Source organism: Hibiscus syriacus, unplaced genomic scaffold, assembly GCF_006381635.1.
Source record: "Hibiscus syriacus cultivar Baekdansim isolate YM2019G1 unplaced genomic scaffold, ASM638163v2 tig00111634_pilon, whole genome shotgun sequence".
In the NCBI taxonomy this organism is placed as follows: domain Eukaryota; kingdom Viridiplantae; phylum Streptophyta; class Magnoliopsida; order Malvales; family Malvaceae; genus Hibiscus; species Hibiscus syriacus.
Window position 1 is genome coordinate 650,394 of NW_024063140.1, and position 12,355 is coordinate 662,748.

Sequence of the window (12,355 nt, forward strand, 5' to 3'; positions counted from 1 at the left end):
ACATAGTCCAACATCCAAACACAAAATTTAAAAGTTCGAATTACAAAATCTAATAATCCATAATATAAATAAAACATAAAAGTTCATAACTAACTAGATGAGTAGATATTAGATACAATCAACTTGATACTTGAATCATGAATTCATGATCATTACTACACTTTTTCATTTGCCATTCTCTTTTCCTACAAGCAATTCTTTCATTAGATATAAATAAACTATAAGTTTACAACAACCAATATCTTACGAATATGCAAAACAAAAACATTACTAAATTTTCATCGTAACAAATATCAAGTAAAACTTTAATAAATGAAAATATAACTAAAATTTAATAGCTTACCAAAGTTTGGGACTATGTCCTATAAGAATTGTTCTTCATACGTGACACCCAGAACTTCACTTGTTACATCAATGATAATTGTTGGATGTTCCGAAGTTAAATCTTGCATTTCTATATTAAGTATTTAAAATATGCAATTATTACAATTATTACGTATGTTTTAAAATATAAACATTTAAATATCTAAACATGAAATTGAAAACTAACCTTCTTCCATATTCTCCAATGCTAGCAAGCTCTCCTCTACCATAATAGTATTATGAGAAGCACGAATCCAATCTTGAGTACAAATAAGAGCTTCCACCAACCTAGGAGTCAAAGAAGTACAGAAGAAATCAAGCACACGTCCTCCCGTACTAAAAGCAAACTCTGAAGTAATGGTAGAAACTAAAATTGCAAGTACATCACGAGCCATTCTCATAAGAATAGGATAGTTCATTGTTTGCGTAGACCACCAAGACAAGATATCTAATTCATCCATCTCACGAACACATTTATCCCCCAAATACTTCTATAGCTCAGTTATTTCGGAAGTATCAAATAATTCTACTTCATTCACAAAATCCTTTATCAAATTTGTTCATTTCAACTTTCGTATTCCTTCACCACCATGGGCACTAGACTCCATAGCACAATAATTATTTGTGGTGCCGCTTGTTGCGAAAAAGCATAAAAATCAAAAACGATGTCAAAGTGTCTTTAATTCGTTGACACAACTCAAAAGAATTGCTAGGATCATAAGAACGACGAACAATCCACTCAACATATCTTAACTTATGCCTAGTATCAAGAGCTAAAGCAATGAACATCAACACATTGTTAACATTTGCCCAATACTTATCAAATTTCATCTTCATTTGGCGTGTCATGCTCTTAAGCCCAACATTTGAGTCATCAAGATAACGATTAATTGCATAGCCAATATCAAATATTTCTTCCATAAAATTATTATTAGTCACATACCTTGATCCAGAGAAGCTCAATGTAGCCTCATAAAAGATCTCAAGAAAGCAGTAACTTTGTCCTAATCCTCATCATCATGAGGACCACCAATCTTCCTAAGCTCTTTGGTGTAAGGAACGCACTTCGTTTTCATATTTTTGAATGCCTTTCTAAACACTAAAGCATTCTTGAGCATGCAATAGGTGGAATTCCACCTTGTTTCAATGTCCAAGCAAACAAGAGATTTGTTGTTTATATTTTCTTCTTCAACACAAGATCGAAACTTTTGTACCCTTGCAGGGGAATACCTTACATATTTCACATCATCACGAACTTTTATAATAGAATAATCAACATTCTTCAATCCATCTTTAACAACCAAATTCAGAATATGGGCAACACATCTCATATGAAAAAATTGAGCTTCCATCCCACAAGTTAACAATTTACTTCAAATACTTGATCACTAGATCATTTGAATTGGCATTATCAACGGTTACTGTCAAGATTCTCTTCAGACCCCAATCTAGTAGACATTTTTCAACGAATCTACCAATAAGTTCCCCAGAATGACCGACAATTGGACAAAAGTTGATGATCATCTTGTGTAATTTCCAAGTATCATCTATGAAATGAGCAGCAAGACATATATACGACAATTTCTAACTAGATGTCCATATATATATGGTAAGACATACCCTAGTTCTTGAAAAAGTTCTTCAGTGTCTTCCTTTTTTCAATAAACAAAACATAGCAATCTCTTATAATAGAAGTGCGTGAAGGGGGAATAAAATCAGGAATGACTACCTTGTTGAATATACTAAATCCTTCATGTTCAACAAAGCTAAATGGTAACTCATCAACAATCACCATTTTAGCGAGTGCTGCTCTAATATTCTCTTGATCAAAATGCCATAATTTAGGAATGCTAACTGTCTCTATGGTCCCATTAGTGTTGCACTTTGTCTTGGACTCGAAATCTAAGATTGTTTGTTCTTTTTCCAAGTTAAAGGGGGCTTTCTTGCACCGGGTTGTATAACACTTCATTGCATTAGTTCCATTCGCAGCTGCACAACTTATTTTTAAAGGAAAATAAATGCATTCGACGTGTTCTTAATCACCCTCAAATGCTTTAAAATGATCCCAAGCAAAAGAAGTTTTTTTTTCTTTTTGCCTCCTTTAGCTTTAATGGTTTCAACAATCTTTTTTTCCATTCCTTTTGTTTTTCGTATTAACTGGAGTCTCAACCACATTAGTTATCTCGGATTCCTTAGACGACTTAGCTGATGAAGATAACATCTCTATATCATCAATATTTTCTCATGTCATCGACATTATATGGAAAAAGAACTCTTTGATGGTATTGGACCTTCAAAAGAGTTCCCTTCAAATCTCCTGTATAAACATTCGACAGACTAATCAAACTGATGAAAATCTAGGCAAAGACCTGCATGATCAAGACATGATAATATAAAGCTTTAATATGCATGGCCTACTGTATATTCATAAAACGTACTGCCCAAAAATGATACTAATCAAGTAAAGGTAACATATTTATGAGAATACAGAACAGAGTGAAATAAATAAATAAAAGAAACTATAGATCAAGCATAAGAAACAATCATACACTGAGAAGATGCAATGGGCATGAAAATATGAAAAAGGGTATCACATTGAAAACAATAATTTTTTTGTAGCCACTAATAATATTAGTCAAGCAAGTCAGCTGCACTGTCACAGTGCAACTGTGTCTGTGATCATTCGTATAAAAAAATGGTAGCACAAATCTTAGTCAAATAAAATCTAAGATAATTGTTTAATAACAATTTGAGATAAGCAAAGAAACGTCAAAACAATTTATAAAAAAGCTAGAGCAAGGGGTAGGGATAATAGCAAAGTTAAGAGACAGGATTTCTATTCATTTAAGAGGGGTATTATAGTTAGAGGTTGAAGCTACACGTAGCGTTAGCTGAGTAATTTGGATGGTTAGGCTGTTTAGCAGTAGCAATCTGTTAGCTCGTTTAGTTCTTAATTCTTAATGTCTACAAAAAATGATACTAATCAAATTAATCGGACTGCGTGACTGTTCTTAATTCTTACCTGGAGCTGGCTGGAGCGTGGAGTCTGGAGCAGTGAAACCAAGGCAGAGTGAGTGAGAAGGTTTGAGAAGGTTCCCAGCTGACTACGTGAGCTGAGAGGAGAGGAAGTCAGGAAGGAGAGCAAGCCAGGGCTCAGGAAAGAGCGGTGGAGCGTGGCGTGCAGCATGGTCGTGGAGGTCTGAAGCGTGCAGCCTTTGCCCTTTAGGGATTTCAATTAGAAACCGGGTGGGGTGGGAGGAGGAGGACGGGTCACGGGTGTATAAGTATTTTATAAATTAAATATATATATAAAATTAATCGGGAACTCGGGTAACCGAAAAAATAAATTTTGTGACCTGGGTCCGACCTGGAAAGTGTCGGATTTAGTAATTTGTTTTAGAAAATTACCCTTTTTTTAGATCTGGGCCGGCTGATCGACGGGTCGGGTCAACCGGGTTAGGTATTTTTGCAAACCCCTAATTTATAAATCCGAACCAATGATGCGTTGTGAATACCTAAATTGAACAGAATAAAAGAGAAACATTACAAGGAAATCACTAGAACAGAGCGAAATTAATCATTCTCATTCTGTCATTCATCATGCTATGCCACCTGGACTCAAAGATATAATTTTCTTCCCAATATTTACCAGATACGAGTACTTTAGAAAACAAGAATGGTATGTTACAATATCGACATCCTCCGAAAACGAAATGTCAAGTATCACAGAACCTTCAGAGCAGATACGAACGATGAAGTAATTTCAAGGTCATATCAAGCATTTTGAATTTAGGCTCGAAAAATCACATTAATCGGGGTGGAATTACTTTTAAAAAAATATTGTTGGAAACGTTTCATGATCTTCATTTGCTATTTAAATAAAAAGGAAAAAAAATTAGGATCATCAAACCTCCTCAAAATGAGTGAGTTTAAAATATTTCTTTCCGATCTGTCTGTCTAACTCTATCAAAGGCTTTGCCACCAGTTTCAACAAACCTGCAGATATGTAAATTAAGGGGATGAAGTTCTTCTGCTCCAAACAAAACTGACCAAAAAAAAAAAAAAAACCACGCATATATACTCCTGCCGTAAACCAACAGACCTGTAATATGAGAGTTTATACATGAGACAACTTAGCATTGTAGGAGTGGCCTGGGAATCAATTCTATATTGACCATCTCTCTGTAGACAATGAGCGAAATAACCAAGTCAGGAAGGACGTTTTTCTCCATACTTGATAAGAAGGATAATTTTTTTTCTGGAGAAAATAGGATCTTTATTGTTCAACTTCCTGTTATAGACAAGCCAATACTTTGAAAAAGGAAGAAAGACCAAATAGATCGAACGAGGGTGTATGTTTTAATCAATTTCAGCTCAAAGAACGCACCAGATAATCCAGTTCCTTGATATGAGGAAAAACACCTCCTCCGATTCGAACCATCCACAGGAACTTATTAATATCATCACTGGGGTAGCCAATGAGACCTAATGAGTGAAGTAAATCGTCAGAAAGATAATATATTAAGGAGTCGTATTTTCTTGTAAACGAAAAAGAAACTATACCTCCAAAGACGACAAGAACATATTTGACATCCAAGGAGTGGAATATTTCCCAAGCGGCCTTTTCAGGAGAAGGTATCGCGGTACCAACTGTGTGATACGAGTATTGTTCCAGGTGTTATTGTCAACAATAGTCCCACCGTGATGCAACCTGACATAAATTTCACTTACACTGTTAAACCGGATCGTTTTACACAACGGTGAGCTGCTACATGGAAAACAAGCCCGTTACACATATATCAGCAAAAATATCACCAACTGGGAATCAGAGTCAACCCATTACATGCTCAAAATATCAACATTGATCACACAACTTGAAATATTATTTTTCTGTCAATTAATATTTATTCTATAAAAACATAACCTTAAAACTTCTGGCACAATAGACTGGTAAATAAAATTTGTTGAAATCCAGAAAAGCTACCACGTAGAGAACTTACTTTATCATCAACATCCGTATTATGGCACAACCATGCATAAGCCTCTCTAAAATCATCAAAAACATGTAGACCATCACGTGAACGAGACGTTAAAACTATTGAAGGGGCTGAGTAAGCTTCTGCTGCAGCCCAAACACAATGAACCTGCAAAGGAAAATGCAACAGTGTTTTGCACTTTTTACAATTAAAACAAGAAAGAAAGGAGCAAGAAACATACAGGCGACATGCAAGGAAATTTCATATGAAAAAAAGAAGAAATAATTGCTAACAAAGTTTTCACTCCCCTGAGACATATAAATAATATATGTATATATTTCAAACAGAGCAACCTTTACTTTTTACTTTATCCATGGGCAGATTCTTATTTCTTACAACTCTCTCATTAGCATTTGGCAACCTATTTAATGCCACTGCCAAATCTGAAATGAATTTAGTAGCATTTAAAACCTAGCGAGATAACTGAAAAGCATAAACAATCTTTTTATTAGTTGAGTTCTGACAACTTATCTCTTCCTTCCAATGTGAGCTTATATACCTAGTGCAAGGATCTAAACCCCGCTCATAGAAACATATATCCACCCAGAAGTTAAGAGAAAAAGCTAACTAAACAAATCCTTCTCAACATCCAGCACAATCACTGAAAAGTTACAGATCAACATCATATCATAGCCTTAACTGTCTATTTAGTGACACATAAACCTCTATAATAAGAGCACGGGTAAACACAAGGAATTAGAGGATATATAAGAGGAAATCAAAGTACCAGATAGAAGGCGCCCAACATGATGAGTAAGAGAAGTGAAACCGTGGATGCCTCCAGAGGTAAAGAAAGAAGCCTCTTCTTCTCAGCTTTGGTTTTGACTTTGGATTTAGCAGAAGTCTTCTCCACATGCTCCTTTTCCCTTTTTCTTGCTCTTCTTTGAGGGTCGATCCTTGGATGTCTCCTCAGGTTTCTCTGTCTTTACTCCATCATTTTGTGCTTCAGTAGTATCAGAACTAGTTTCCCCTGCCTTAAAGATCAGAGGCAGCAGCAAAGAAATTAGTCATGTAGCTAAATGACTTCATCAAATATTTGTCTTATCATGGATAAATAGAACATGCTTACATCAACTTCGGCATCCATTGATACTCCAGGGAGCTGAAACTTGATTGATCCAGTTAAAACATCAAAAGCTTTGGAGAGAGATATTCCAGATGTGATGCATGCAGCTGGAGCAAACACAAGCATTAAGCGTACCTGTAAAATTAGACAAGTGATTCTACACTATTAGAACAAAGGAACTGATGCTTGCAGAATAATGCCTTGAAATTGCATGTGTTCATTCCTCTTACCATTAGTCCAGAGAAATATACAGAGATTGCAATATAGAGGATGACAAATGAGCTTGCATCCGTTAAAGGCAAAAAGCAGGCCTTCAAACAAGGGAAAGACAAGTTATCTACATGAACTAAATTACTAGTAAAAAGCTAAAATATTTGTGAAAGCTATAGACTTAGAATTATTCCAGATGGAACCAAGAATGCCAAAACATTAATGTCCATGAAATAAGATGGCCAAGTAGGTGGTTGATGTTCACTGACACTAGCAATGATCGGTATATATTTGCTTGCATAAGTTCTGTCAATATGCAGTAAGAAAACTGAAAGAAATTAAACTTCTAATCTCAAACAACTATGATTCTGAACAAAGGATACATGGTATAAAGACAGAATATGCTGTTTGCATGGCAACCTACTTAAGTACAAAACAGATCAAATAGTTTTCTGGCACCTCATCTAAGCATTAGGCTTTAGGAATTTGCACAGCACAAAAAGCCCCTCAAAGCTAGATCGATGCCAAAATAATATTGTAGATGCTCGTTTTTGTCCGGGGCTAGATCGGAGCAGACCCGAAGTAGAACAATTGAAGGCCCAACTCAAGCCCACGTGAATACTCCCTGGAAAACTAAAAGCAGTTATCAGGAGTTAACAAAAGATGGATTTTAGTTTTCTTAATATATCAGAAAGAAACTGTAAAGGAGGGGGGGTCAGTTTTTAATAAGCAATTAACCACCAGAAAAGGGGGGGGGGGAGGATTAGAGATCAACTATCACAAATTATACAGAGAGGAACGAAAAAAAGAACGGGGGAGATCAATAATTCATTACCATTACGAGAGGGACGAGGGACCATTTTTCATTTTTATTTTTTTACAAAATAGAGCAGTAAGATATTTCTTTGCCACATTCAAAGATCAATTGGTGTAACAAAGGATTCGGCTTACTCTTCTGAAAAGCAGTAGAATCAATACAAGTAGGTTATCTTCTTTATACTTTATAAATACTGAGCACACATATTTTTCGTTTTTTTATTCGAAGCAAGTAGAAATATTAAGTTAGTCTCGATATACCTGTTATGCTTCGGGTCTAGATTGAAATTTGTTTTAGGAAAAGCTCGGCTGGTAATAGTTTCATCACGCATCAGTGTTGGTTGAGAGCGTTGTAAGGGGGCCGGCGAAATTGGGAAAGAAAAAGTAGAAAGCAAGGAAGGCCTCTCCTCCATCATTTGTTCCCCCTAGAAAATTCATAGCAAAGAGATACACAACAAAAACTTCTCGAAATGTTTTCTTTCTTCTGTATTTCAAACAACCATATTTTCTTTATCTCAAAACCAGAACAAAATAGAAAAAGAAACTGTTAAAAACATGTTTGATATTTCGATATGACAAATTAAGCTAAATGAATTTTAAGATTTTTACAAATGATTCTACAATTTATATTCAATTCAATTTATCGAATATCAAATTATTACTCCAAGTCTTTGAAGATCAATTTTAATCCTTACTAAATGTGTAAAATTGTGATTTGTACTTAAACTATTTTTGAAACAATTTTCACAAAGTATTTTGAACCAAAATCAAGCCTTAAATCAATTTTTCAAAGGCATGCACCGATGCATCAATACCATGCATCGATGCATCAATGAATAAGTTGAAACATCGAATGCATTCCATGCACCGATGCACTCTCCATGCATCGATGCACTTTGATTTAATTAAAACATCGAATGCATTTGATGCATCGATGCACAATCCATGCATCGATGCACCAGGCTATTTTTCAAACATCGAATGCACTTCATGCATCGTTGCACTCTTAGTGCACCGATGCACTAGGAGTCCAACGGTCAAAATATTTGAAATTTTACACTGATGCACCGATGCATGAGACGCTCCCACCCAGAAAATTAATTGTTTTCACACAATAACGGCTCTATTGACTCCACTAATTATCACCAACGTTCAGAATTGATTCAAGGAGTATTTAAGCAAGCTTAGAAGCCATTGATCAATAACAAGAAACATCAAGCAATTAGAATCAAGAGAGAATCAAAGAGAAAGCATCAAACATCAAGTTTGAGCATTTCAAGCCTATTTTTCATTCAATATTCATTTTGCTTTCAAGAACACTTATTGTACTCAATTGTATTTATTCTTGAGTGTTCTTTCTTTGTTCTAGAATTGTTCAAACATATTTTCCTTGTGAGGTTTTTCTTGTAAGTTTGCAAATTTGTATTTCTCTTTGAGAAAAGAGTGTTCTCAAGAATTGGGGTATATTCTTGAGGGAGTTGTAAGGTTACCTCTTTGGCCTCAAAAGAAAGAACAAATTAGTGAATTTGTTGAAAAATCCTTAGTATGGATAGCTAAGGTAGTGGACGTAGGCTTTGGTTGATAAAGTCGAACCACTCTAAATCGCTGTGTAATTTCTTTCAATTTTCTGCAAAAGCTTCCACCAAAATTTTTATTGCCAATTCACCCCCCTCTTGGCCAATTCAGTCAATCGATTAACTTAACAATTGGTATCAGAGCCTAACTCATTTGAAGGTTTAATCGCCTCTTGAGTTGATTCGGGAAGAGTTATATCGATAATGAAAGTCATCAATGGCCTCCGCTTCAAACTTCGACTCCGGTCTCGACTCGATGCCCGTCAATAAGCCTCCTTTCTTCAATGGAGCTAACTATGCCTATTGGAAGAATAGAATGATGTACTTCATTCAAGCAAGTGACATGGGAGCATGGAATGTTGTAGAAGAAGGATACATCAAACCTCTCACTCATCCAAGGTTGTGGAGTGAAGGAGAGACAAGAATGTTCCAGCTCAACTCCAAAGCCATGCATATCATTTTTTGTGCTCTTGGACCAGATGAATACGGAAGAGTTTCATCGTGTACAACCGCCAAAGAAATATGGGACAAACTTCAAGTCACTCATGAAGGTACCGATGAGGTAAAGAAATCTAAAATTAGTATTCTAACGCATAGCTATGAAAATTTCAGGATGAAACCAAATAAAGATATCAAAGCTATGAAGGATAGATTTTCAATGATTGTCAATGGTCTCAAATCATATGGAGAGATCATTTCAAATGAAAAGCTTGTAAGGAAGTTAGTCTACTCCCTCCCAAAATCGTGGCAATCAAAGAAGACGACAATCATCGAGTCTAAGGACTTAACGTCCTTAACTCTTGAAGAGCTAATTGGGTCACTCCTCACTCATGAAATGATGCTCGAAGATGAGGTGGACCTCGACAAGATTGACGAGACACCAAAGGAGAAGGAGAAGAAGAAAAACATTGGAGTTGCTCTCAAATCCACAAAAGAAGAGAGTGATTCGAATAACGATGTCGATGACGAGGAAATGACATTGTTTGCCAAACGGTTCAGAAAAATGATGAGACCTTATCGAGGAAGAAAATTCAAACGAAATGAAGGCCTCAAAAATGAACCGAAAGAGAAAGACCCAATCATTTGCTACGAATGCAAAAAGCCAGGGCATGTCAAATATGATTGCCCACAATTGAAGAAAAAGGGTCAATCAAAGAATAAGCACAAGGCTCATGTGGCTACATGGAGCGATGAAGAAAGTTCTGATGAAGAGGAACACGAAGTAGCTAACTTGTGCTTGATGGCATTTGGGGAAGATTCTAAGGTAACCTCTAACTCATCCTATTTTGATGATTTATCCTATGATGAGTTATTAGAGGAATATAATGGGTTGGCTTCGGATTATGAGAAATTATTTTTAAAATATAAAAATGATGTTTCAAAATTGAAAAATGAAAACAAACTCATATCCAAAACCAACAACGATCTTGAAAGTAAAATCAAAGATTTGCAAATCAAACTAGAAGAGTTTGAAAAGAAAAATTTAGATTTGCAAAATTTACTTTCAAAGATCAATGATGATCATCAAAAGAAAATTGATGATCTTAAAACTTCTTTTGATAAAGTTGGAACAAAATATTTTGAAAAAGGTGGAAATTCAAAATCCAACTTTGTTAGAAAAAGTTTTAGAAACTACAATCATAGAGGTCCCCAAAGAACCTCTAATGGAAAAATCGTTAGAAGTATGTGGGTTCCTAAAGAACTTATTACTACTAAAGATAAAAATTTCCTATACAAATGGATACCTAAGGGGACTAGGATTTTGGAAACTAATGAATATGGACCCAAAAGAATTTGGGTACCAAAAATCAAAAATTAATATATGTTTGTAGGGAAAGGAGCATTGCTACAAGGCACGGGAAACAAATTCAAATTCATGGTACCTTGATAGTGGATGCTCAAGACACATGACCGGAGACAAAAGCCGGTTCATTGAGCTTAACGCCAAAAATAGAGGAGAAGTGACTTTTGGAGACAATTCAAAAGGTCACATTGAAGGTATTGGTACAATAGGTAATACCTCTTCCATACAAATTAAAAATGTTTTATATGTGAATGGATTAAAGCATAATCTATTGAGTGTTAGTCAATTATGCGATAAAGGATTCAATGTCTTATTTGAAATTAATGGTTGTAAAGTCATTGACATTGCATCTAATCGGATTATGCTTGTTAGTCATAGAATAGGAAACATATACATGGTGCATTTAGATTCTTTTGATATGACTAATTTATTCCTAGTTGCTAAGGATGAAAATGATAGTTGGTTATGGCATAGGAGACTAGGACATGCTAGTATGAGTGTTTTGCAACGGTTAATTTAAGGAGACCTAGTAAGAGGGTTGCCTAAGCTTAAATTTGATAATGATAAAATCTGTGATGCTTGTGCTAAAGGAAAACAAAAGTGAGTTTCTTTTAAATCCATTAATGATGTATCAACTAGTAGAGTTTTACAATTGATCCATTTAGATCTTTTTGGGCCAACTAGAACTACTAGCTTGGGTGGAAAACAATATGCATTTGTCTTGGTAGATGACTATTCTAGATATACTTGGGTTCTATTTTTAAATACTAAAGATGAAGCATTAGAACAATTCATCATGTTTTTAAAAGTAATCAAAAATGAAAAAGGTTACTCTATAACTAGTGTTAGGAGTGATCATGGAACTGAATTTGAAAATCTTGGATTTACTGAATTTTGTAACTCTAACGGTATTAGCCATAATTTTTCAGCACCTAGAACCCCTCAACAAAATGGAGTTGTTGAGAGGAAAAATTGAACTTTAGAAGAAATGGCTAGAACCATGCTTTGTGAAAATAATTTGCCAAAATATTTTTGGGCGGAAGCCACAAATACCGCTTGTTATGTTGTAAATCGAGTAATGATTAGGCCAATTTTAAAGAAAACTCCATATGAAATTTTCAAAAATAAAAAGCCTAACATTAGTTATTTTTATCCTTTTGGATGTAAATGTTTTGTTTTAAACAACGGTAAAGAAAACCTTGGCAAATTTGATGCTAAAAGTGATGAAGGGATTTTTCTGGGTTATTCCTTAAATTCTAAAGCCTATCGTGTATTTAATAAAAGAACTTTAGTTGTAGAAGAGTCTATACATGTTGTTTTCGATGATAATCCCCTTCCGAGGAAGGATTCTTGTGTGAATGATGATGCAGGTATTATAAATACAAATGACGTTAGATATGACGTTGGAGAACCATCATCAAAGGAAGAAACGAAAAATGAGGAAACTCATGATCCTCTTGAGAATCCAACCATTGAAGAAAGGGAA

General features: G+C 35.1%; 1 pseudogene; it reads right to left on the minus strand.

Moving 5' to 3' along the window:
- Positions 1-4,292: 4,292 nt before the first annotated feature.
- The window catches only part of LOC120166301, a 39,136-nt pseudogene continuing 31,073 nt past the window's right edge, over positions 4,293-12,355 (minus strand).